This window comes from Pezoporus occidentalis, unplaced genomic scaffold, assembly GCF_034315485.1.
Source record: "Pezoporus occidentalis ecotype Australia unplaced genomic scaffold, CSIRO_AGI_Poc_V1 ctg6, whole genome shotgun sequence".
NCBI lineage: Eukaryota > Metazoa > Chordata > Aves > Psittaciformes > Psittacidae > Pezoporus > Pezoporus occidentalis.
In genome coordinates, this window is record NW_026915943.1 from 1800663 (window position 1) to 1825567 (window position 24905).

The 24905-nt window shown below is 52.8% G+C and overlaps 1 protein-coding gene and 1 long non-coding RNA gene across 2 annotated transcripts in view; both read left to right on the forward strand.

The window, feature by feature from the left end:
* The first annotated feature begins 130 nt into the window (after nt 1–130).
* Nucleotides 131–6654, forward strand: LOC134174325 (uncharacterized). Its single transcript, XR_009968599.1, has 3 exons — nt 131–3100; nt 4704–5715; nt 5874–6654. It is a non-coding gene; the product is annotated as an uncharacterized LOC134174325 (long non-coding RNA).
* A 9760-nt stretch (nt 6655–16414) lies between these two features.
* Nucleotides 16415–24905, forward strand: part of CAPN5 (calpain 5) — a 55023-nt gene continuing 46532 nt past the window's right edge. The window contains exon 1 of the mRNA XM_062639157.1: nt 16415–16479. The gene's annotated coding sequence lies outside the window, so the exon portion shown is untranslated. The remainder of the gene's footprint in view (nt 16480–24905) is intronic.

Below are 24905 nucleotides of genomic sequence, written 5' to 3' on the forward strand. Positions count from 1 at the left end.
TCACAGGGAAGAGCTTCTGCCTAAGAGCTCAGCTCAGTCTCCCCTCGGGCAGGTTAAAGCCATTCCCCTTGGCCTGTCCCTACATCCCTTGTCCCAAGCCCCTCTCCAGCTTTCCTGCAGCCCCTTTAGGTATTGGAAAACTGTTACAAGGTCTCCCTATACCACTAGTGCTCCTCACAGTCACAACTACCTTGTTACATCTGCCTTCAAGTATTCCAGTATTACTGCTGCTTTTAAAGCTGTTTGTGGTTGTGTTTTTGGCATTTGATAGCCGGTGCTACATCAATTCAGTCCACCACTTCTCTAGTGGAAGATGAGCTGTAACGAAGCAGCACTGCTGTGTTCTTCAGCACACCTCCTGATCCAGAACGCACCATTTTGCATATGGAATGTGCACCCCATAATTTAAATTAGCATAGTCAGGTAAAAGGTTTGCTTTAAAGAAACCCCATCTGCGCTTTGTAAGCAGGTGGTGGGAGGCTTTAACTGCCAAGTGCTGTTGAACTGTGTGATTTATTATGGAGGGGAATAAGTGATGGAGTCCTTATTACCCAGAACAAGTGAAAAGCCAGGAGATTAAGAAATCTTACATGGGAAGAGAATAACAAAGAGATTAAGCACAGAACCCCATGTATTAAGTCAACCACCCTCCTGGTTCCTGCACTTTAGACACTTGTGTAACAAGCCTGAATGATTTGTGATTTATACATTTAACTTTTCATGCACTCTTTACCCTAGAAGTGATGTGCTCTCTATGACATTGGGTTCATTGCAGGTTACTTAGCTGCTGTTTTATGAGGATGGATTGTTTCATACATAAATGCATTTCGTACCCATCTGGAATGTCCTCTGCCAGTTTTGGGTGTCCATAACATAACTACAGAGAATATACTGCCTGTTACGACTGGGTTTGGGTTTCTTTGTTCAGCTTCTCGCTCATAGCTGCCAAGTGCCTGATCTCTCTGTCACAGGTCTCTTTTTGAGCAATGAGGCTGTGTTTTCTATTGGGGTCCCTAAGGGAAGGTCCTTGATAGGTGGGGGTCAGTTTGGGTTTGGTTAAAGTTCTCCCATTGAAGTCACAGCACTCCTGTTAGTCACTTTCCAGAGCCATATGTGGCTGCCTCTGCTTGGCTCAGCCTTGAGCCTCACTACCCCACCCCACATCCCTGATGCTGTTGCATCCTTTCAGGTTTGAAAGCTGGCTGAGGGATTTAGCCCCACAGCTCTTTATTCAGTTCAGTGATGGGCAGTGTGAGAGCGCAGCAACCAAGCAAGCACTTCATGCAGAGCCCCATGACTGGAACTCCACACAGGACTGGGGACATGGGGATTCGTATGTACCATTCTGAGGGCAGGGTTGATGCCTGAACCTCTCCCTTTACTTCAGAACTCTCCCTTTTTACTTGTTGAACGTGTTTAGATTTGATGAGGCATGGAATTGCAGATTTAAGAAGAACCAAGCTCAGAATCCAGCTAATGCAAGACCCTAAACCAGTGCCTGCAAGTGGTTTTTGCGCATACTTCACAGGAGTTGTATCTGCTTGATGGTTAGAGCAGATTGTTGAGACATTAAAATGCAAAGATAAAAGGTCTCTTGATCATCTGTCCACAGGAATGGCTGTAAGCACAGTCTCATACATCCTTCTTTCCCTAATGCTGTGGAACGCTCTGTTTCTCCAAAACATGTGGAATAGAAATAGGCTTTCACACATAGAATCATAGAACGGTTTGGGTTGGAAAGGACCTAAGACCATCCAGTTCCAACCCCCCTGCCATGGGCAGGGATACCTCACACTAAACCATGGCACCCAAGGCTCTGTCCAGCCTGGCCTTGAACACTGCAAGGGATGGGGCATTTACCACGTCTTTGGGCTCATAGAACATCATGTACTGACATGCTGTCTAAATTGAAGCCTTGGTCGGTCACTGTGGTGTGTACGCTGTTGCTCCCTAGATTTTGGAAGAGGGAGTTTCAAGCAGCATAAGCAGCAAGTTCCTCCTTAGACAGAACAGGATCTGATTTTTCTCTTGATCTTCTAAGTTGACATTGTTTGATGTTGACTGTTGAACTCAGCTGAATGCACTGATGATGTTTACTGTCTTAGCAAATAACATCTGTCCACCTGTAATGGACATGGAATACCCCGTGTTAACATGACCAAACTTCCTAATATTGACACTATGCTAATGTGGGGTTTTCCTCGAGTTCAATATATCATTGCAGATGGCTGATGACACTGTGACAGATGAACAGCAGTTGACTGAAAACAGCTCCATTGAGCAATGTTTATTGACCATTTTCATATACTGAACTCTTTGTACCAAACCAGCTGGTGACTAACATTAGCCTTATATGTATCAGCATATCTTGTTTTGCAAAGCACAGTAGCTTTGGAATAGTTCCTGTCTTTCCTTTGTTATTCCTGCTGCAGTCGAGCACTCATTTGTGTCTTTGGAGTTGAAATTATTAAAGAGGTTTGGTTTAAATACAGCTGTTCCCAGGTGTTTCTTGGCTTTTGGGTTGCCCGGGGCTGGCCAGCGTGTGATGCTGTTCAGTGGATGGGTGGTTGTATGTCTATAGAACAGCAAGGTTTGTATGACCTGCATCGGTGGGGAAGCTGCTTGTATGCAGCTACAATAGTGTGAGGCCCTGTGGTAGCAGCACAAAACTTGGTCGTATTGCCTACAGCCAGCAAACACAGTCAGGTTTTAAATAGAGAAGGATGTGATTGTGTTCATTTTGAAGCCTCTGGGCTCCCCCAGTCTTTGGTGCCTTGTGCTGGAGCCCTTTAAGCACTGGACCTTGCTTGGAGGTGCAAATAGTGCAGGATCTTCTCATCTCCAAATGCAAAACCCAGTGTTAAAGGGACTTCAGGTGCGTGACATGGATGGGAGAGGAAAAGGCAGGAGTCAGAACGTGCCATCACCTTGGAGGTGCAGATTGCACATCCTTTGCCTCATCCTTTCCCTGTTTGTTTCAGTGGGAGGAGGATAATCGCTGCAGGGCAGAACCTCTCCAGGCAGAACCCATGGACCAGAAGGCACTGACTTAGCCAGTTCCATCACATCCCAGCAGCCAGGCTCCTCTGGTGACCCCCAGGTATTTCCCCCACTTCTGGCAGCAATCCCAGCTCCTCAGAGACCCCATTTTCTCCATCTGTGTCTCTGCAGGGACAGCCTTGAGCTGAATATCCAGTGACCACAAGGCATAAACCTGCTATAGCCAGTGGTGTGAATGTGATAGAATCATGGAATCAAACAGGCTGGAAAAGCCCTTTAAGCTCACCCACTCCAACCATTCCCCAGCGCTGCCAAGGCCACCACTGCCCCATGGCACTGAGGCCTCGTCTCCAAGGTGCGTGCCCTGCCCTGGGCAGCCTGTTCCAATGCCTGAGCACCCTCTGGGGCAGGAATTGTTCCTCAGCTCCATCTAAACCTGCCCTGGTGCAGCTTGAGGCCGTTTCCTCTTGTCCCATCCCTTGTTCCTTGGGAGCAGAGCCCAGCCCCTCCTGGCTCCATCCTCCTCTCAGGCACTTGTAGGCAGCCATCAGGTCCCCCCTGAGCCTTCTCTTCTCCAGACTGAACCCCCCAGCTCCCTCAGCCCTTCCCCATCCCACTTGGGCTCCAGGCCTTGCACCAGCTCCGCTGCCCCTCTCTGGCCCCACTCCAGCACCTCCATGTCTCTCCCCAGAGCTGAACACAGGATTTGAGGTGCAGCCCCACCAGTGCCCAGCACAGGGGCACAATCCCTGCCCTGGCCCTGCTGCCGCAGTGGTGCTGATCCAGGCCAGGGTGCTGGGGGCTTCCTGGCTACCTGGGCATGAGCTGCTCAAGGATCCCCAGGTCCTTTTCCATGAGCGGTTTCCAGCCACTCTTCCCCAAGCCTGGAGTGTTGCATGGGGTTGTTATAACCCAAATGCACTGGGAGAACCAGTGCAACCTCCCCTCGGTTCTTGCTTGGGGATGCTGCACACAGAGGCACGTCCGCACTCCACAGAGAAGCATTCCCTGAACGCTGGGCTGGGTGAAATCCAGCTTTGCATTTGGAGCCTGCGGCTAACCTGGATCTGAGTATTACTTGGAAATTTCCCTGGGGATGAAAACATTGTGGTTGTGTCAAACACCTCCTGCCAACCAGAAAATTCAATTTGGAGCCTGGCAATTCCTTTTCAAGACTGCAGATTTGCTCACAGCTTTCCTAATTTCCCATTCCCCTCCATAGTCTCCCCCCCCCCTTGATTTTGCTTTATTCAGCCTGGTCAAAGGCCAAAATTGAAGCTATACATCTGCAACACTTCAGTTCCAGTGGCTCTAACCAGAGACCTGTGTGTGCTCAGTGTTGTACCCACAATAGAAGCAGTTGCTGCCACTGTGGCAGAGGAATTAGTGATCCAGCCTGGACTTCTGGTGCTGCATGAATGGAGATGGAGGGGATAATGGAGGTGTCTCTGTGGGTCAGTGGGTGACTCCTTTTTGGCTGTGAATCATGGAATGATTTGGATTGGAAGTGATGTTAAAGCTCATCCAGTTCCTACCCCCTGCCAGGGGCAGGGACACCTTCCACTAGACCAGGATGCTCCAAGCCCCTTCCAGCATGGCCTTGAATGGCCTTCATCTCCTATTGGCAAGCAGAGTAGGTGCCTAGAGCTTCAGGTAGGCTCACAGGACCTCTGAAACTGCCCTAACTACTACTGCTTTTGCAGGTTGCATTGAGTAAGGACATGTACCTCAAGAAGCCCAAGTGATCTTGGCTTGCCTCTTACCCAGAGGGACCAAGCACTCAACATGCTTCTGTTGAACATGCTTATGTTATCTCTTGGCCTTATGGAAAACAAGACACGAACTGGCTGGAGGTGGATCTGTGATCAAGTAGCTCTGTGTCCTCAGAGAACATCTTGAGGGCCATCTGCCTCCCCAACGGCTCCTTCTCCAACACCTTAGACAAGATAAGCTTGGGTTGCACTGAGGTGTAGGTCCAACACCAACACCAGATTGGGGTTCAGCAGAGCTCCTTTTATGGGTCCTCAATGGGGACAGGACAGACAGACAACTCCACCACCATTGTGCTGGCATCGAGGAAGCATCACCAGAAGCAGGACAAGGACAAATGTCTGGATTCAGCCTCAGCCAAGAGGGGATAATGTGGTGAGACCTGGACCTCAAGGAGGAACCCTGTGCCCTTAGCATGAGCAGACCCGGGATGATGTCCTCATTCACCTTATACCAGCATGGAACTAATGATATTTGGAGCACTATGTGTGACGGATAAAAACATCCCAACCTACAAGAAGAAACGGCATGGACTTACTTTTCAGACCTATTTTGCAGTCAATGTAGTTAATTCAGCATTCTGGCTCCTAAAGTCCTCACCAAGGTGAGACAGCCCCAAGCTGGTACCTCACCTTGCTCACATCCAAAACCCAAGGGGCTCAGTGCATGACACTTTCCAGCTGCTCCTGCAACCCAAATAGCTCCTGAAAAACATTCAACCTCATGAGTCTCCTTCACTGAGACTGACTTGGTCATTTGCATGCAAGAGGCTAACCTTGACTTAATGAAATTAGCAGTAATTAATGGCACTGATAAGCACATAGAAAGGGAGTAAATGAAGCTTGATGCGTGCGGCTCCTGTGGACCGTGCGCCCACAGCACAGCACCCAGTGACACCTCGAGACATGGAGGCCTCTGACTCTGGTTTCTCATCACTGAGCTCAGGTAGGTGGATGCTAATGACCAGCAGCTAACATGATCACACAGAGACTGAATTAATTGAGTTACTCTGCTGATGTAAACTGATGTCAACCCCCTGACATTGATAGAGCTGCAGTGATTTACGTGGATGCTTAACCTTAGCACTGCTTTTTTCCTCATAGCTGCTGTGTTGACTCACTGCTGAACAGCAGAACGGAGTAAAGCTGTTGAAATACTGCAGTGTTGTAGGAGCCTGGGGACAAGTCCAGCTTCTCAGGTAAGAGAAGTGATGAAGAGGACAGCCAAATCCACTCTGCACCCAGGCAAACCTGTCCAGTGAGTCATTGCTTAACAGCATTTTGCTCCTTTGAAGTCCTCCAAGGGATTTCCTGGTTTTTCCCTTTGTTCCCCTTCTACTTCTTTGGTGTTTTTTCTTTAATCTTCTTGTTTTCAACACCCCACCTCGGCTGGAAGAAGAACAAGATTAAGTTACAAGATGAAAACCAGCAATGAACCCGCAAACAACAGCATCAGAGCAGACCTGTTGTAGGAGGGATATTTTATACAAGTTATCTGAAAGGCAAACAAACTCCAGCTGTGTTTCCTTGCTGCTAGCATCAGTTGGAGACAATATGGACTTGTTTCTGCTGAAGATCTCTCTGCCACGTCACCCTAAATTTGACAGTTCACTGTCAACCTGCTTTGCAGCTGATGCGCTCACGCAAGCCCCTCCAGAGCAGCTGTGGCTCTTCAGTAAGGCCCAGGACATTTGATACTAGGTCTGTCAATATGCTCCCATCACATGGTGTTTGTGTTCAGGATGAAGTAAAAGACCTTCTTCCCATACCATGATCCATGTTACATCCCAGCAGATCCCTTCCTGGAGCAGCAGCCCCGTGTCAGGTTTGCACAACCATCACAGCAACAATCCCAGCCTGGACACACCATGAGATCTCAGCATTGGTCAGGCCAAGGGGAATGGCTTTAACCTGCCAGAGGGGAGGCTGAGATGAGATGTTTTCCCTTGACTGGATACATGCCTTGTCCCCCCTTTGGGCTTTTCTCCTGGGAAGAAGCTGCATGGGAAGGGTATTTCCATCCTCCTCTTTTCCCCTGGACTATTGATGTCACTGAACTGCATTATTTTAGTATCACTGAACTGGATGATAAACACTTCCCCATCTCTCAATTCGGAAATCCTTTTTCCCTCTCTTTTTTTTGGCATCAGTGCCCTCTATTTTGGCAAAGACATACAGCAACGAAAAGACATTGCACTGCCTGTTTATATAATTAGACTTATTAAAATACCATGTGCAGAGAGGAAACAATCTGGATGCTTGGGGATGGGTTTATATCCTTGGGCAGTGTGAGTTCCCAGCCTCACACATGACGACTGGTCTTTTTGTGCTATATGACCACTGCTGGGTATGTTTTTTCTCCCTTTTCCCTCTTTAAAACTCAGGGACGCCCATATCAGACAGTGCCATCCTTCTGGGAACCCATGGAGCAAGACCAAAGGATGCAGCACCCAGATCAAGCATCCCAAGCACATCCCACTGGCCCCACACAGCAGCAAATACCTCTTTCCACAGCCCAGACCACCTGAAGCCCACTGAAGGCACCACGGCAAGTCCCAAGGCTGGATTTAGGCTGCAAACACTCACTGAATCCCAGCTTGGTTTGTGTTGGAAAGGACCTTAAAGCTCATCCAGCTCTAACCCCTGCCACGGGCAGGGACCCCTTCCACTAGAGCAGCTTGCTCCAAGCCCCTGTGTCCAACCTGCCCTTGAGCACTGCCAGGGATGGGGCATCTATGATAGAAGAGGCTCTGCTGAGAATTTAAGGCAAAGCTCAGCATTTTGCCTTGGCTTTTCCTTACCCAATGCACCACTCACTGCACTTGCTCACTAATTCACACAGCCCCTTCTTCACAGCTGGCAATGAGAGAGATTACTCGGGTTATTAAAGAACTAAGAGCACCTCGGATCGTAAGGAGGTCCATATCATCACCTAGCTAGCTGCTGTCTCCTATTGCCAGCCTGGGGTATTAATTGCCTCCCTGCTGATTCAGAGGGAACAGAGCCAAGCAGGGAATCAGCCCTGCCATGCCTTGCAATACCTCTCTTTTCCCTCGATCTCCTCTCCCAGTCCCAGCCAAGGCTGGCAGTGCTTTGTTACTGGGATCAGGCCTAATTGCAACCCAAGAGTCAGGAGAGAACTGGAGTTAACTGCTCTTAACCAGAAAGCATTAACTCTAACCTGGATATATTTTACCCCAAAAGATGGATTAACATTTCCCCTTATTGCAGGATCAAAGGGTTCCTGGGTCCTGCTCCATTGCTCTTCCCATGGACTGCACAACGCTGACTCCTTTAGGAAAAGGAAGAACCTAAAACACACCAAAAAAAGCCCGAATTCTGAGCTCGTGCACGCATCCCAGGGCGAGCGAAAGGAGAGCTGACAGAGATTTAATGAGGCAACAGCTTCTTGGCAGCACCACGGGTCTGCTCAGAGCGGTACCGTGATTCAGTCACTTCACGGATGCAGTTATGCTGTGTGAAAGGAGGGGGGGAAGCTGTGTGGAGAGCCAAGGAAATGAGGTTTTCAAACACACAGCTTACTCAGCAGGGTTTGCTGAAGCTTAGGTGGGCCTTGGGAATATCATAGTATTGGGGTTGGTAGAGAAGCCTTCCCAGGAACCATAGCACTGTATTCCAGAGCATCACAACGCTGCATCCAAATGGACTTTGGACAAGGGCCTGTAGGGACAGGCCAAGGGGAATGGCTTTAACCTGCCCAAGGGGAGACTGAGCTGAGCTCTTAGGCAGAAGCTCTTCCCTGTGAGGGTGCTGAGGCGCTGGCACAGGGTGCCCAGAGAAGCTGTGGCTGCCCCATCCCTGGCAGTGTTCAAGGCCAGGTTGGACACAGGGGCTTGGAGCAAGCTGCTCTAGTGGAAGGGGTCCCTGCCCGTGGCAGGGGTTGGAGCTGGAGGAGCTTTAAGGTCCCTTCCAACCCAAACCAGGCTGGGATTCAAAGATCTGCTCAGGAAAAGCAAATCCTGCCTGAGTCCTTCAGAAAGAAGCCACCAGTTTCCACAGTGAGCGTGACTTGAAGGAGGAAGCTGTTATCAAGCAAGGCTCAGGCTCAGCTACACCAGATCAGCATTTGTCCTAACATCACAAGGTGCTTATCAGCAAGAAGAGCTGTGTGCAAGAGCCTTGATGTGTGGCTCTGCTTTGTGCAGCTCTCAGCACGCTCTTGGGAGCTGCTGGAAATGGGACCTTCAGATGTCTCTCTGCTGGGAGCAGAAGGCCGAGATGGTGACAGAAAGGGAACAAAACCAACCCAAAGGTGTATTTTTATTGTCTTTTTGGGGGTGAAGAAGAGAATCAGCAGGAAAACTGCCTAAAAAGCTCTTGGCAGCGCTGTCTGGAGTCAGCATTTGTTAGGGCAGCTTCTGACCTACCATAAATACAGAGCAGCTGAGAGGCCAGCCGTGCCGTTTGCTCCTGCCCTTCCTCTTTGCTCCAGGGAACACGGCTTGCTGGCAATCAGCTTCTTCTCCAAACCACCTTGGAAAACCCTATGGGAAACTCAAGGTCATTGACTGAACTCCTGCAATGCTGCCTGCTCCCAAACGGAGCTGCATCCCTGCCAAAGCAGCTGAGCCCTGGTCCCCTCCAGCTGGGTGGTGATGGCCAAACCGTGACCAAAGTCCTGGTGGGTTTGTGGCCAGGGGATGCTGTTGACTTCCAAGAGCTCCCATGCTGCTTGTGCCATGAGAAACACCGGCAAGGTGGGAGCTCATGGCCAGCACCTTGATCTGTGTCAGGGCTTTGGCAGAGGGCAGCACCCATGGCTGAACAATCCCCACCTCGTCCTGCACTGGGGTGTCATGGAAGATTTAGCTCTTTTCAGCTGAGGAAGGGCTGAAGGAGCATGGTTCCAGGAGTTGTCATCACCTTCCATTAGAACAGGTTGATCCAGCCTGGCCTTGAGCACTGCCAGGGATGGGGCAGCCACAGCTCCTCTGGGCACCCTGTGCCAGTGCCTCAGCACCCTCCCAGGGAAGAGCTTCTGCCTAAGAGCTCAGCTCAGTCTCCCCTCGGGCAGGTTAAAGCCATTCCCCTTGGCCTGTCCCTACAGGCCCTTGTCCCAAGCCCCTCTCCAGCTTTCCTGCAGCCCCTTCAGGCACTGGAGCTGCTCCAAGGTCTCCCCTTCAGGAGCCTTCTCTTCTCCAGGCTGAACACTGCTCACAGCTGCATCCTCCGAGCTGCCCTTTAGCTGCTCTCTCCCCATTCTGCTCAGCCAGGCTGCAAACCCAGCTGGGGCTTAGCCAGGACTCTTGCCCCAACCTCACCTCCTTACGTGCAGGTAACACCAAGTGCTGCAGGGCTGGGCTGGCACGTTTCAGTTTAACGTTGCAGCACATCCCTAGGCCAGGCTTTGCAACACCATCAGCATCTTCCTCCGAAGTCACATTCATAAGCAGTGCTCACGCAGGAGATGGATGGATGTGGGGTAGGAAAGCCCTTAGAGGAAGCCCAAAGCTTGGTTTGTGGTACCTGAGTTACCTTCTATAGATGTGATGATGGACAACCTTCCCTCTGCTCATTTACCTTGCTGGTTCCAGGAAAAGGCCAATGTCTAACATCAATCTGGGACACCTCTCCCAGATCTCAGCTACATCAACTCCCTCCTCCGGTATAATCCCCTGTGTCATCTTCCCATTGCTCTTCAAGCCAGCTTCTTGCTGTTTGACTTTCATCTTGCTTCCTAGCCCATTGAAGAGCTGCCTGATTTGTGGCTGTGCAGCAGGAAGTGCTGATACAGGCATTTAAGTGGAGGATTTAATGCTGTGGATTTCCCAGCAGAGTTATCAGTTAGCACGAGCTGTTTGCCAGCCGGATGCTGGGTGGAGCAGGTTTTAATCAGGGTTTATGGCTTCCACCTTGCATTATATGCAGAAACAGGGAGGAAAAATGGGCCTACCTATGATGAGACGGATCTTTGGATGCAAAGATCTCTCTTCTGGCCAGGCACTGCTGTTGTTAAAGACCTGGCTGCCATCATCATGCTGATCTCCTGTGGGAGGTCATGGAATAAGCTAAAAGGTGTGGATCTGTTGGCCCCCAGGGATTACATAAGTCTTATGAGGAACAGCTGAGGGAGCTGGGGGGTTCAGTGTGGAGAAGAGAAGGCTCAGGGGGGACCTGATCACTCCCTACAAGTGCCTGAGAGGAGGATGGAGCCAGGAGGGGCTGGGCTCTGCTCCCAAGGAGCAAGGGATGGGACAAGAGGAAACGGCCTCAAGCTGCACCAGGGCAGGTTTAGATGGAGCTGAGGAACAATTCCTGCCCCAGAGGGTGCTCAGGCATTGGAACAGGCTGCCCAGGGCAGGGCTGCAGTCACCATCCCTGCAAGGGTTCACACCCCATGGAGACGAGGCCTCAGTGCCATGGGGCAGTGGTGGCCTTGGCAGTGCTAGGGAATGCTTGGACTGGATGAGCTTAAAGGGCTTTTCCAACCCAATTGATTCTATGATTCATACCTGCCCAGCTTCCTAACTGATTTTCCTACCTTAGCTGGTCCATGGTAGCAGAGAAAGAAAAGGGGGGAGATGCTTCTTAGGGAGCCTTTAAACTGTGAGGAAAATGGTATTACAAGGTGTAATAGCTGCGAGAAGATGCTGATGGAGTTCAAATGGGAACTGAAATACAAGCATTAACAGAAGGGATATGCGGCTACTGAGCTGTCTGCCAGGAGGGGTGCAAAAGCTCAGGCAAGGACCTGTCTGCTTGAGCAACCAGAGGATCTCAGGTGCCCTCTGAGACCTCTACCACTGCTAAGAACCTCCCAGCTTTTGCATGCAAGGAGCTTTGCTGAGTTCAGCCCCAAGATGGGCTTTACAAAGGGGAGCAACATGGGCTTTCCATGAGCATCAAATGCTACTTCAACTTCTCCATCATAGAATCACAGAACCAACCAGGCTGGAAAAGCCCTTTAAGCTCTTCCAGTCCAACCGTTCCCAGCACTGCCAAGGCCACCACTGCCCCATGGCACTGAGGCCTCATCTCCACGGGGTGTGAACACTTGCAGGGCCGGTGACTGCAGCCCTGCCCTGGGCAGCCTGTTCCAATGCCTGAGCACCCTCTGGGGCAGGAATTGTTCCTCAGCTCCATCTAAACCTGCCCTGGTGCAGCTTGAGGCCGTTTCCTCTTGTCCCATCCCTTGTTCCTTGGGAGCAGAGCCCAGCCCCTCCTGGCTCCATCCTCCTCTCAGGCACTTGTAGGGAGCCATCAGGTCCCCCCTGAGCCTTCTTTTCTCCACACTGAACCCCCCAGGTCCCTCAGCCCTTCCCCATCATGGTCAAGAACTACAATTTGGCTTCTTATCCCAGAGCTGCTTCCTCCAAGGCAGGAGTTTCCATAGTTCCCTTTTCCATTACCAACTGCTGGTCCTTTGGTCATGATGACCCCATAAATAAACCACCCAATTAATGCCTTTCCCCTCCCACCAGTGATTGACTATGACCTTGACTGGCATTGCTGTATTTCACTGTCTCCACCAGCTATTTCTGACAGCGAGTAACTCAGCATCCTTGTGACCCCAGCCTTGCCTCTCTCCTGCCAACTGGCTCTGCGCTTCCAATGCACGGCCATAGATAAATAGTTATGTGCAGAGGGACCCAAATGACTCCCATTACTGGAGCATCTGAAGGCCTGCTTAAATAAATCAAGTGAGGAGGAGATTATGCTGCAATCATGTGGAGAGGGAAAGGGGAGAATACATTAGTGCTATTCCAGAGGCTGCAACCGGGGCGAACAACTTGAACTCGGGAAGATGAGGTTTAATGCCAACGTGGATGGATGATCACAGGGATGGTCGTTGGCTCGTTTCTTGGTATCTACAAAGAGGAGCAGAAGACTGTGACCTGATGGGATCAACAGTGCTCAGGTGCTGCAGTGGGGCCACTGGAGGTTGTTCCCTCCATCTCCCATGGTACGAAGATGAGGATATGGGCACCCGTTGCCCATCTGCAGTCATTGCCTCACTTTTCTTTCCCATTTCCTCCCATTTCTCCCCCAAAACATGCCCTCGGAGGGGGAGACATGGCCTCATAGAGCAGGGGTGGGCAGTTCTTCACCTCCCATCACCCCTGGGCAGGCAGACCCTCACCCTGCACCACCCCAGCACCAAACCTCATCTTGGGGGTCCCCTGCTGAGCAACTACTCCCATAAGGGAGGAAAAACCTCACATCTGCTTTCAAACCCCAGAAGGAAATAGGAAATCCCATTCTGAGGAATCACCGGCTGCAGTCTTCCTCCTCTTCGCTTTTTGGCTTATTCCTGCTTATTTTTAGAGTCCAGATTTAAAGGAATCCTATTTCTTCCTTCCCCCCCCCCCCCTCCCTGCAACCCTTGTGTCACCCCCATCACCGCGGCCTCATTTGCACATGGAGGAGCAACACAGCATCATTATAAATCACATTTACATAATTCGCCTTCCCCTGCTGAGCCTCGAATCCAAAATGCAACCAAAGGCAATCAGGGAGATGCGGGCCTGCAACGGGAGCCGGCTCAGGCTCCACATCCCTTTGGGAATGGCTGGAGACCTGCTCGCTGCCTTCATTCATCACAGGAGCTTTTCCCTTATGTTTCCCAGCTTTTCCCTAATGCTTTCCTGTTATTTCATCTCAAGGGTGATGCCATTGTCTCTTCTTTTTAGGTTTTCCTTCCTCCTCTTTTTAATCACCCATTGGTGACAAACCCCCCCCTTGATCCCCACGTCCCCAGCAGCAAGATGCTCCCCATTAGCAGCTTTGGGCTCAAATAGGTGGAAACCACGACAGGAATGTTCCTGTTTCCCTCCAGTGCTGTTAGAGCCAGCCCGCAGCAGTGAGCAGGGCAGGAGGTGTCTGCACTGGTGGGAGCAGTGATGGATGATGATCTTCAGTAATTAACGCTAATAGAGTGAAGCACATCGCAAATCAAAACAGGCTCCATGCTCTCCCCGCCCTCCCAGGGAGCAGCGGCAGCAGCATCCATCCCTGCCCTGCCTGGTTGCTGATGTGAGGGCCATTGGTAATGATGTGGGGTCCTAGATACAGGGTCATACAATCATCATAGACTGGTTTGGGTTGGAAAGGACCTTAAGATCATCCAGTTCCAATCCCCCCCTGCCACGGGCAGGGACGCCTTCCACTAGAGCAGCTTGCTCCAAGCCCCTGTGTCCAACCTGGCCTTGAGCACTGTCAGGGATGGAGCATTCACAACCTCCCTGGTCAACCCATTCCAGTGCCTCAGCACCCTCACAGTAACAAACTTACTTCCTTATATCCAATCTAAACTTCCCCTGTTTCAGTTTGAACCCATCACCCCTTGTCCTATCACTGCAGTCCCTAATGAAGAGTCCCTCCCCAGCATCCCTGTAGGCTCCCTTCAGATACTGGAGATGCTCTGAGGTCTCCACGCAGCTTCTCTTCTCCAGGCTGAGCAGCCCCAACTTTCTCAGCCTGTCTCCATAAGGGAGCTGCTCCAGCCCCTGCTCATCCCTATAAAATACCAAGGAAACGCACAGAAGGGTTTGGATTTTAAGCAACCTGAGGAAAAGCCTGGCCCTAGAGGAGCTGAATCATCCCCATGGGTGCTGCTGACCACGTCCAGCTGCAGGTGAGCCCTTGGTGGGTACAGGAGCTTGTGCCAGGCCAATGCTCCATCTCCTTTCTAACCTTATCACTGCATCACCCCAGATGTGGCAAGCAGATGTTCTTAAGCATCCCCTCTGTCACTGCCAGGGACCAGCTACTCCTTAGCCCTGCTTTTTGCTGTCTTAGAGTCCAACCACCATCATTTTGAACGTGGAAAGTTTATTCCCATCATTTACAATTACATCATTGCATTGTTTAATTGTTCTTCACTTGCCATCTCTTTTTGGCCTGATTCATGACGAACCCCGAACACTGGCGTACAAGCTGGTGCATCACATCCATTACCCGTGTCAGAGGGTCTGTAACACACCACTGGCTCCTTCTTGCCCTGCGGGATGCACTTTTGGGTTGGTTTTGTTCATTTTTACCACTTTGGATGCGTATTTGTGGGCTGGGAGTGTGTTTGACTGGGGGATGTCCCTTTTGCACCCCAATCCTGCATGCTTCTCCCCTGCACCCTCCATGGGTGATGAACTCATGCCCCCCGGCTGCCCAGTGGCCCTGCATGCCCAGATCCCAGTTTGCCCCGTTCCCATCCCAGTGCAAGAGCCGGTGGGACCTTGTCCCGGTGCCCAGTACCAGGGTGCTGCTGGTCCCAGTGGCTGTTCCCAGTTCCTGGTACCCAACTGCTGGTGCTGGTGCCTGGGCAGCCCCCGTTCCCTGATCCCCATCTAGGTGCTGCCAGTCCCCCATTCCCACGATGGTGCCTGGACCCAGGTCCCGGTTCCCAGGGGGGTTCCCAGTTCTCCGGCGCTCACCGGTGCCGCTTCCAGTTCCCACCACCGGGAGGTGCCAGTCCCACTTCCCAGGGTTGGGAATGCGGCTTCGCGGTGCCAGTTCCTGTTCCCGGGGCCGCTTCCCGGAGCCTGATCCCGGGGCCGGTCGCGGTTCCTATTCCCGGTGCTGGTTCCCATTTCTGCCCCTGGTTCCCATTCCCTGTCCCGGTTCCCACTCCCGGTGCCAGTTCCTGATTGGGGTCCCGGTTCTGGTTCCCATTCCCGCTTCTGGTTCCAATTCCCGGTGCCAGATCCCCACCGGGGGCCCGGTTCCCATTCCCGGTTCCGTTTCCCTCTCCTGGTTCCTATTCCCGGAGCCGGATCCCGTTCCCGCGGTCGGGTCCCAGTGCCGGTGCCGGTCCTGGTTCCCATTCCCGGTTCGCATTCCCGGTTCCCATTCCCATTCCCGGTTCCCGTTCCCATTCCCGTTCCCATTCCCGGTTCCCATTCTCATTCCCGGTTCCCATTCCCGGTTCCCATTCCCATTCCCGGTTCCCATTCCCGTTCCCGGTTCCCATTCCCGTTCCCGTTCCCATTCCCATTCCCGTTCCCGTTCCCATTCCCATTCCCGTTCCCATTCCCGGTTCCCGTTCCCATTCCCGTTCCCATTCCCGTTCCCATTCCCGGTTCCCGTTCCCATTCCCATTCCCGTTCCCATTCCTGGTTCCCGTTCCCATTCCCATTCCCGGTTCTCATTCCCGTTCCCGTTCCCGTTCCCATTCCCACTCCCGGTTCTCATTCCCGTTCCCGTTCCCGTTCCCATTCCCACTCCCGGTTCTCATTCCCGTTCCCGTTCCCATTCCCACTCCCGGTTCCCGTTCCCGTTCCCATTCCCATTCCCGTTCCTCATTCCCGGTTCTCATTCCCACTCCCATTCCCGGTTCCCGTTCCCCGTCCCCATCCCCGCTGCCGTTCCCGGCGCAGGCGCGGCTGCCGCTGCCCGCCCCGTCGGGGCGGTGCTTGCGGGAGCCGAAGCGCTGCGGGCAGCGGCTCGCCCGGAGCGGCGGCAGCGGGCAGGGGCTGCGGGCAGGTAAGAGCAGAGACCGGAAGGGACGGGGACGGGAGGGGGGGCAGCGGCTCATCCCCGGCCCCCCATCACTGCCCCTTCCATGGGGAACAGCTCCGTGCCCGGCCCGAGGGGTCCAGCCCCACAAGGGGGATGCTCGGGGCACCTGTGGGACCGGGGCTGTTTGTGTGTGAGTTGTGGGGTGGGTGGGGGGTGAACACCCCATAACCGCTCACCAGCATCCATCCGTGCACTGCCTTGTGTGGGGCGTGTTCTGCCTGCAGCGGGCGCTGGGGTGAGTTGGAGGGGATGCTGGAATTGGGGGTGCGTGGGGCTGCTGCATGTGGAAGTTGCATCCCGGGTGGTTGAAGCCCCATCGCTGATTCCCAGTCTGGCCGGTTCCTGATGGTGGAGCCAAGCTGGATGGGAACTTGGAGCAGCGAGGCCTCAGTGCTGGCTGGAAAGTGGGATTTCTGCACCCGGAAAGAAGCCTGAGGTTTCAGTGTTATTCCTTAATCCATGGGTTTGGGACAAACCCAAAGGGCTTTTCGAAAGTCCCATGGAAAGTTAAGGCAAGAGAGAGCTCCTGCTCCTGGGGATGCTGCTGGGGCGCAGGGCTGATGGCTTTAATGGTTTCCAAGTGGATAAATGGACCTGGATTTCCCATATCCCGGGGGTGGAAGGCACCATCCCCTTTCCTCCTACCCTGAGAAATGTCATTTTGGACCTGAGAAACCAACCTGGTGCTTCCCAATGGATGGTGTCCCGTTGGAAGCGGCTCCATCCCTCCCCTCCCACTCGGGTAGCTGCTGGGTGAGCGCAGGCTGCTCGCCTGGCTCTGCAGATCCACCCGCGTGTGATGCTTGGGTTTGATAGCAGGTATTTATTACCAGTTCCCATCGTGTTCCTGCCTGGATGCTGCGGTCGCTCCAGGCTTGGTGGGAAGAGGGGGCAGAGAAATGGGGATGAAAGGAGGGGAGAGCACGGAGGATGCTGTTATAAACCCTCAGCTGCTTTTCTCGCTGCATCCAGCGAGGATCCCGCTGCAGACTTTCCCCTCCTGTCATCTCCATCCACTCTCACATCCCACAGGGCTCACACACAGGGTCCCTGCGGGCGCATCTCCCACCCCACATTGTACATGGGTGGGGGGCAGGCCAAGGCAGATGCAGAGAGCCTGGCTGGGTCACTGCTCGGGGTAGCAGTGAGTTAACTTGGGGGGGGGGGGTTAGTGTGGAACAGAGCAGGCTCAGGAGGGACCTGATTGCTCCCTACAAGTGCCTGAGAGGAGGATGGAGCCAGGAGGGGCTGGGCTCTGCTCCCAAGGAACAAGGGATGGGACAAGAGGAAACGGCCTCAAGCTGCACCAGGGCAGGTTTAGATGGAGCTGAGGAACAATTCCTGCCCCAGAGGGTGCTCAGGCATTGGAACAGGCTGCCCAGGGCAGGGCTGCAGTCACCGGCCCTGCAAGGGTTCACACCCCGTGGAGACGAGGCCTCAGTGCCATGGGGCAGTGGTGGCCTTGGCAGTGCTGGGAATGGTTGGACTGGATGAGCTTAAAGGGCTTTTCCAACCTGGTTGATTCTGTGATTCCATGAATTGAGGAGGGACGAGCTTATGGATGCAGGTGGAGCGGTTGTTACGTGTTGGGAGCATCCTAGGGGCTGCAAGAACCAGGGAGGATGAGAAGCAGCAAAGTCAGGCATGGATGCAGGAGCAGCACCTTACTTGAGCACCCTTGCCTCGTGGCTGTAGCAAGATGTTACACCAAGCAGATCTGCCCTGCTGCAATCCATTTCCCTCCTGCCCTTCCCGAGGCCATCGGGTGCCTCCTATTTATTTGAGTCATTCTCTGATGTGAACCTCCTGGGGCTCAGCTTCAGCCCTTGAGCCGGTCCACAGGGTTATAGCACCCAAGGAGGACTCGTGGGGGCTCTTTTAGAGACCCTGAGACACCCTTTGGGGATGGTTGTGAGGTCTGAATTCCCCCTGCAGTGGGTATCCGTGTACGGATGCTGCTGCGTGCATGGGCACTGCCTTGCTCGGCGCCTGGTGCTTGCCAGGAGCCATGTGCCAGAAGTGGTTGGGAAAAGCTTTCTCGTTGGCAGCAGAGCTGAGGATCAAGGCATTAGCGGAAGGAAAAGCAGGTTTTGAGGAAGGCAGCAGGGCTTGGCTGTGGCAGGAGCCGAAATCCCCTTTGTCATCCCTTAGGGACACCGCGTGTGCCACACAGGAGCAGTAATCCTCTGTGCAAAGCAATGACGCATAGTGAAGGGGCAAAGTGACACGACCAAAGTGGGAGGGTTGTGGGAGGGTGAAGTCCAGCCCTGTTTTCTGCCACCAGCCCCACATCATTGCCTGTTGTAGTAAGAAATGGCTTAGGTGGGGCTTTGACCTGGCCCTGAGCACAGCGAAATTCCTGCTCTTGTCTGTTCAAGGGAGCTCTTTTAGCTGGTGATGGATGCCCATAGAATCAACCAGGTTGGAAAAGACCTTTAACATCATCAAGGTCTTCAATGTCATCACCCTTTAACATCCAACCTTTACCCCTGCCAAGGCCACCACTAAACCATGTCCACACGGAGAGCATCCGTATTAAAACCATGGAGAGCATCCTCAGGCTCCCGGGGTGGAGGGAGGTGGAAAACCAGGGCTGTTACCAAAGGGGTCTGTGCTGGAGCAACCTGTAGGCAAAGGGCTTCAGGTCTCCTGGACTTGATGGGGCTTCATACCCTAAGTGCACGTGGGAGCGTACCAATGGAGAAGACTTCTGTTGGAGGGCTAAGGGAGGTGGCAAAGGGCACTGCTGGACAGATTAACCCCATGCAGAGCAGCTTAAAGCCTCTGAGGGAAGATCTGAGCCCATTCTCATGCCAAGATTCACCTGCAAAACCAAGCTGAGGGGCACCATCTGCATGGGGTGGATGAGAGGCTCTGCTCTGGAACGGGCTGGCCCTGAGGATGAGATGCAAGGTGGAGAGATGCCCCCTAGGACTTACCTCAGGCCCTGGAGTGGGGCTTTGTGCTCTGTTTGGAGGCTGGATCCCGTCGGGCTGGGTTTGGTCCTGTGGAAAGGCGGAAAGGAACCAGGCAAAGGGTGTTTGTGGGATGAGGGTATGGAAGAGTTAATGTAGAAGGACCAGGCTCTGAGATCTGGTGCTTGAGACGGATTAACTCAGCCTGGAGCAGGTGCAGGAAACAGGGCTCTGAGGCTGATCAGAGGGATGGAGAGCTATTATGGGAGGCTATAAAAGCCCAGCGAAACAAAGGCAGAGAGGGGATGTGCTCGCTGCCTATAAATACATCCAAGGGGTGAGCACCAGGGAGGCAGAATTGCTATTTAAAGTGGAGGACAGTGTTGGTGTGGGGACAAATGGGTGTGAATTAATTCAGTTTCAGAGGCTTAGCTGGAGACTGCAACTGCATCCCATCGGAGGAAGGGAGGAGATGAGGAACTAGGGCACAGCACCTCTCGTCTAAGGTGATATAAAGAGGATTTGGGGCTTGTTGGTGCAGGAGGTTGGGATTCTCTGCTCCGAACGGCCTGAACTGGTATCTCCTTTGGGAAGGGCTGTGTTAGCCAAGCAGGTCTCAGCATCCTCCTAATGCAGGGCATGGCTTGAAGCAGATGAAGCCCAGCCACGTCACCAAGATGATTTTTTGTCTTTGATTATGCCTTAACCCCCCCCATACAAATAAATAATCCATCTCTCCCCTCCCTGCTCGCTGCACAGATTAGTAACAAAGCATTGATGCTGTAAGAAGGCTTTGGATGTGGTTCCAAGGGGAGATTTAGGCAGCGTTTGTGCTGGGGTATGATGATGCTAAGAACGGGAGCATCCTCTAAATCCACTCGCGCTTGTGCATTCATTACCTCCTGCTCGGTGCAGCATCTTGCTACAGGCACATCTGTCCTGGTGCAATCTATTCCCCTCCTGCCCTTCCCAGGAACATCAGCTGCCTCCTTCTTAGGTAACTCCTCAATGTGAATTGCCTGGGCTCAGCTCCAGCCCGTGAGCTGCTCCACTGGGTTGTAAAACCCAAGGATGCTCTTTGAGAGACCCTCAGGGATCCTTAGGAGCTGGTTGTGAGGTCTAAATCCCACCCTGCAGAGGTGCCAAGTCCCTTCTCCTAACACTGCATCCAAGCAGGGCAGCAGCAGGTTAATAGGTGGAGAATGAGAAGGATGGGGCTGTGTCTTAAAGGCTGGGATTGGGAGCAATCCCTCCTCATCCTCACTGGTCTCCAGAGATACCTACAGGTATCCAAAACCTCTTCTATACCTACAGGAGGGTTTCAGCCCATACAGAGGCACCCATCACCCTCTGCTCATCCCCTGGTGTCGTGGGACACACTCGGGTACCATTTACTTGCTGCTATCTTCATGCCTTTGCCTCCACCTCCTCTTCTGAGCTGCTTGTAGAGCACAAAGGCTCAATGATGGGCTTGCATTGACCCGCTTTGGGCCAGGCTGTGCTCCTCCATCCCCTGGCCCTGCGGGCACCATTGTGGATGGGGAATGAGGTGCAGTGATTGCTCTGGCTCTGCTCCCTTCCAGCTGATTACCCAGGGAGAAAGGGCCAGGCGCTGGGCACTGCAGAGAATGGACCCATTGGCTTCATGGGGGAAGCAGTGGAGCATCTGTATGGCTGCAGCATTAACCCTTCCCCTGCTCTTAGCTCTTCCCTTTGCACCATGGATGCAAATCCATAGGTTTTTCCTGTTAAGTAAGCTTATGCTGTAAGAGACACCCCCATTTTGGTGCCTAAATATAGGGGTAACTTCTTGAGGTCATGGTGTATACAGGAATGATTGCCGTTGGGTTTTGCCTTCCTGGGACCAGGGAAGCTTCCACAGCTTTTGCCTTTCTGCATGATGCATTCGTTTCCAGCCCATATTGCAGATGCTCCTGCTTTGGGGATCCTCCTATGCTGGAGACATGACAGATGATACCCCTGCAAAGCCGTGCTGGGAGCTTGCAGCATGTAGGTCAGAGAACCAGCTCCTTTGGGCCTGGTCCAGCTCTTCAGAGGGGGCTGGATTGAGTTCCTCATCCTCTACCTGCTCCTGCATCCCACAGTCAGCTTTCACATCCCGGTTCAATAACACTTTGATGCATTTTACCTTAAAATACTTTTCTGGCACTGAAAAGTGCTCCTTGTCCCCTGGTTTGCCCTTGTGCAAAAAGAACCAGTTTTAGTCCTCCCACCATCCAGCCAAGCATCATCTCTGCTCTCTCATGTCCTGTGGCTTCAATCAGACATGAATGTAGGTTAAGGGGAGAGGGCATTGTAAAGCATCCAGCCACTTTAACTCTGCCCCACATTAGGAGGCTGAACCTTAATGGGGTGTGAAATGGTACATGGGATGTGAAATGGTACATGGATGTTAAATGGTACATGGGATGTGAAATGGTACATGGCTCTGAAATGGTACATGGGATGTGAAATGGTACATGGGATGTGAAATGGTACATGGTACATGGATGTGAAATGGTACATGGGATGTGAAATGGTACATGGCTCTGAAATGGTACATGGATGTTAAATGGTACATGGCTCTGAAATGGTACATGGGATGTGAAATGGTACATGGGATGTGAAATGGTACATGGATGTTAAATGGTACATGGATGTTAAATGGTACATGGGATGTGAAATGGTACATGGCTCTGAAATGGTACATGGATGTTAAATGGTACATGGGATGTGAAATGGTACATGGGATGTGAAATGGTACATGGCTCTGAAATGGTACATGGGATGTGAAATGGTACATGGCTCTGAAATGGTACATGGGATGTGAAATGGTACATGGCTCTGAAATGGTACATGGGATGTGAAATGGTACATAGATGTTAAATGGTACATGGGCAAGGGCTGCTTCTCCCCACCATGCAGGCACCTCCTTCACATACTGACTTCTCCTTAGCCAAGTGCCTCCTTGGCTGGCTGCAGCTCATCCTCAGCCGAGGGAGGCTGCAGCCCTGGTTTGTTCCTTCAAGGTTTATCCTGTAATCTGGCCATAACTAATCCAACAGGACTGTGGCAGCACAGGGCAGGGCTATGCTTTTGCCAGCAGGGAAGGGGACATGTAATAATGCTTTCTGTGGAGTTACAACATGACAGGCAGAAGGTCTCTGTGGTCAAGGGGTGAAAAGGGCAAAGGCTCCAGCTCTGCTCCTAGAGTTACAGAATCATCACAGAATGGTTTGGGTTGGAAGGGACCTTAAAGCTCATCCAGTTCCATCCCCCTGCATTGGGCAGGGACATCCTCAACTAGACCAGGTTGTCCAGAACCACATCCAGCCTGGCCTGGAATGTTTCCAGGGATGGGGCATCCATCACCTCTCTGTGCCAGGGTTTTACCACCGTCATTGTGAACAATTCCCTCCTCACATCCAGCCTGAATCTCCCTCTTTTAGTTTAAAACCATCACCCCTCGTCCTGTCACAAAAGGCCCTGCTAAAAAGTCTCTCCCCATCTTTCTTATGGGTCCCTTTTAAGTACTGGAAGGCTGCTCTAAGGTCTCCAGGCTGAACAACCCCAACTCAGCCTGTCTCCATAGGAGAGGTGTCCCATTCTTCTGATCATATCTGTGGCCCTCCTCTGGACCCTTTCCAACAGGTCCCCAAACAGGCCCTGCTGCCTGGCCTTCCCTTAAACCAAGGTGCTCCCCCCACACTATGTTTTAGTTGTTGCTGCTTTATCTTGTTCTATCTCCAGCTCGTTCATACATTGAATTCCCTGGATGGGCAGACACATCCCTGCCTTGCATCGAGCATCCCTCCGTTCCAGCTTCCGTTCCATTTCCGCTTGTTGGAGGCTCTCTGTCCCTCCTTGGTGCAGGATGCAGGCAGCTCTGCTTGCCTCCATCCCTCCCCAGCCCATCAGGAGCTGCTCCACCATTTCCCCATTCCCCATAGAGAGAAGAAGGAAGCACTCCCTGTTTGTTGTTCAGTGTTTGTGGCTGCTTTGGTTTACCTTTTACAAGGCACACCCCAGTAAGCAAGAGCTTCCTATAAGGTGTTTGCAGGGTTGGAGCTCCCAAAGCCTTGCGGAGCTGGTCCTACCGGTTTGAGCATGGGTAAGTACTCTTAAGGGTTGCTCCGGGATGATTAAGGGAGGTGATTTCTCTGCCAAGCAAAGTCTTGCACTGGTAAAAGCTGCTGCTGCAAACCTGCTGTTGCAGAGCCAGGCCACCCACTGCTGGTGCGTGTTGGATGGGGATGCTGCCCACTGGCTGCTTGCCCAGCAGGTCTTCATGCGGGAGCGGGAGAGCAGTGATTTATTGCGTCTAACACGGGGCTGTGGCCAGGGCTGCAGCAGGATTCTGTCCTGTGAAGGGAAGTGAAACTTGCCCACAGCACAGGGAGCGTCTCATGCGTACCCTGGGGTTCACTGCTCCAGCTCAGGGCTGCTGCAGCGGGAGGGTATCTAAGGAGATACGGAGCAAGGGCTTCCAGCAGGATACGTGCTGGGAGAGGAGGCAGGTGCTTAATCCCCATCCCAGAGCCTTGTGCTCAGCCCCTGATCCCCTGCTTGTTGTTAACTGTGTGGTAATAACGTGCCCTGAGCCACCTCCTGCAGACAAGCTGGTGCTCGCTTTGGCTTCAGAATCCCAGGGTGGTTTGGGTTGAAGGGACCTTAAAGCTCATCCAGCATCAGCCCCTGCCACGGGCAGGGACCCCTTCCACTAGAGCAGCTTGCTCCAAGCCCTTGTCCAACCTGGCCTTGAACACTGCCAGGGATGGGGCAGCCACAGCTTCTCTGGGCACCCTGTGCCAGCGCCTCAGCACCCTCACAGGGAAGAGCTTCTGCCTAAGAGCTCAGCTCAGTCTCCCCTCGGGCAGGTTAAAGCCATTCCTCTTGGCCTGTCCCTACATCCCTTGTCCCAAGCCCCTCTCCAGCTTTCCTGCAGCCCCTTCAGGCACTGGAGCTGCTCTCAGGTCTCCCCTTCAGGAGCCTTCTCTTCTCCAGGCTGCCCCAGCCCAGCTCTCTCAGCCTGGCTCCAGAGCAGAGCTGCTCCAGCCCTCGCAGCATCTCCATGGCCTCCTCTGGCCTCACTCCAGTCTCCATAATGTTGAGCTCTGCCTGCACCAGGGGGTGAAGATGAAGGAGAGAGAAGAAACCCATAACCCTGGGGACGGTGCTGTTGGTGTGATGTGCGCTGAAGCTGCAGGAGGGATGCTGTGGACCAGCCAGAGGAGCAAACAGCGCAGTCAGCCTGGGAGGGATGCTCTTGTAGCATCCAGCTGCCTTGGTTCAGTTTCCCACAGGGTAGCTGCAGCCCCGTTATCTCTTCTGCTCCTCGGGTGCTCGTCTCCGCATCTCTTGAAGTTCAATTGCTTTAATTATCCCAGAGGCTGCAGGAGCTCTTGAAGCAGCGTTTGCATGGGGACCGTGCTGCCTTTGCTGTGCTCATCAGGAGTTTTGTGAATGGATTTGCCGCTGACACAAACCTCTTGATTCAGCACCTTCCGTGACCCAGGAGAAAGGCTCCGTGGGCTCCCTCTGTGACTCTTGTGTCCTTCCCTCTCGCTGTGTCACAGATCTGTCATCACTCGTGGTTTGTTTTCCCAGCTGGCAGGGAGACCAGTGCCAGTGTCTTGATGGAGGGCAAAGCTTCCAGTGGAGTCTGTGTGACTGGATTTAAAAGAACCTGGTCCAGACGTTCAATTAGAAGCCCTGCATAGATAATAGAAATGGATGTTCAGTTCAC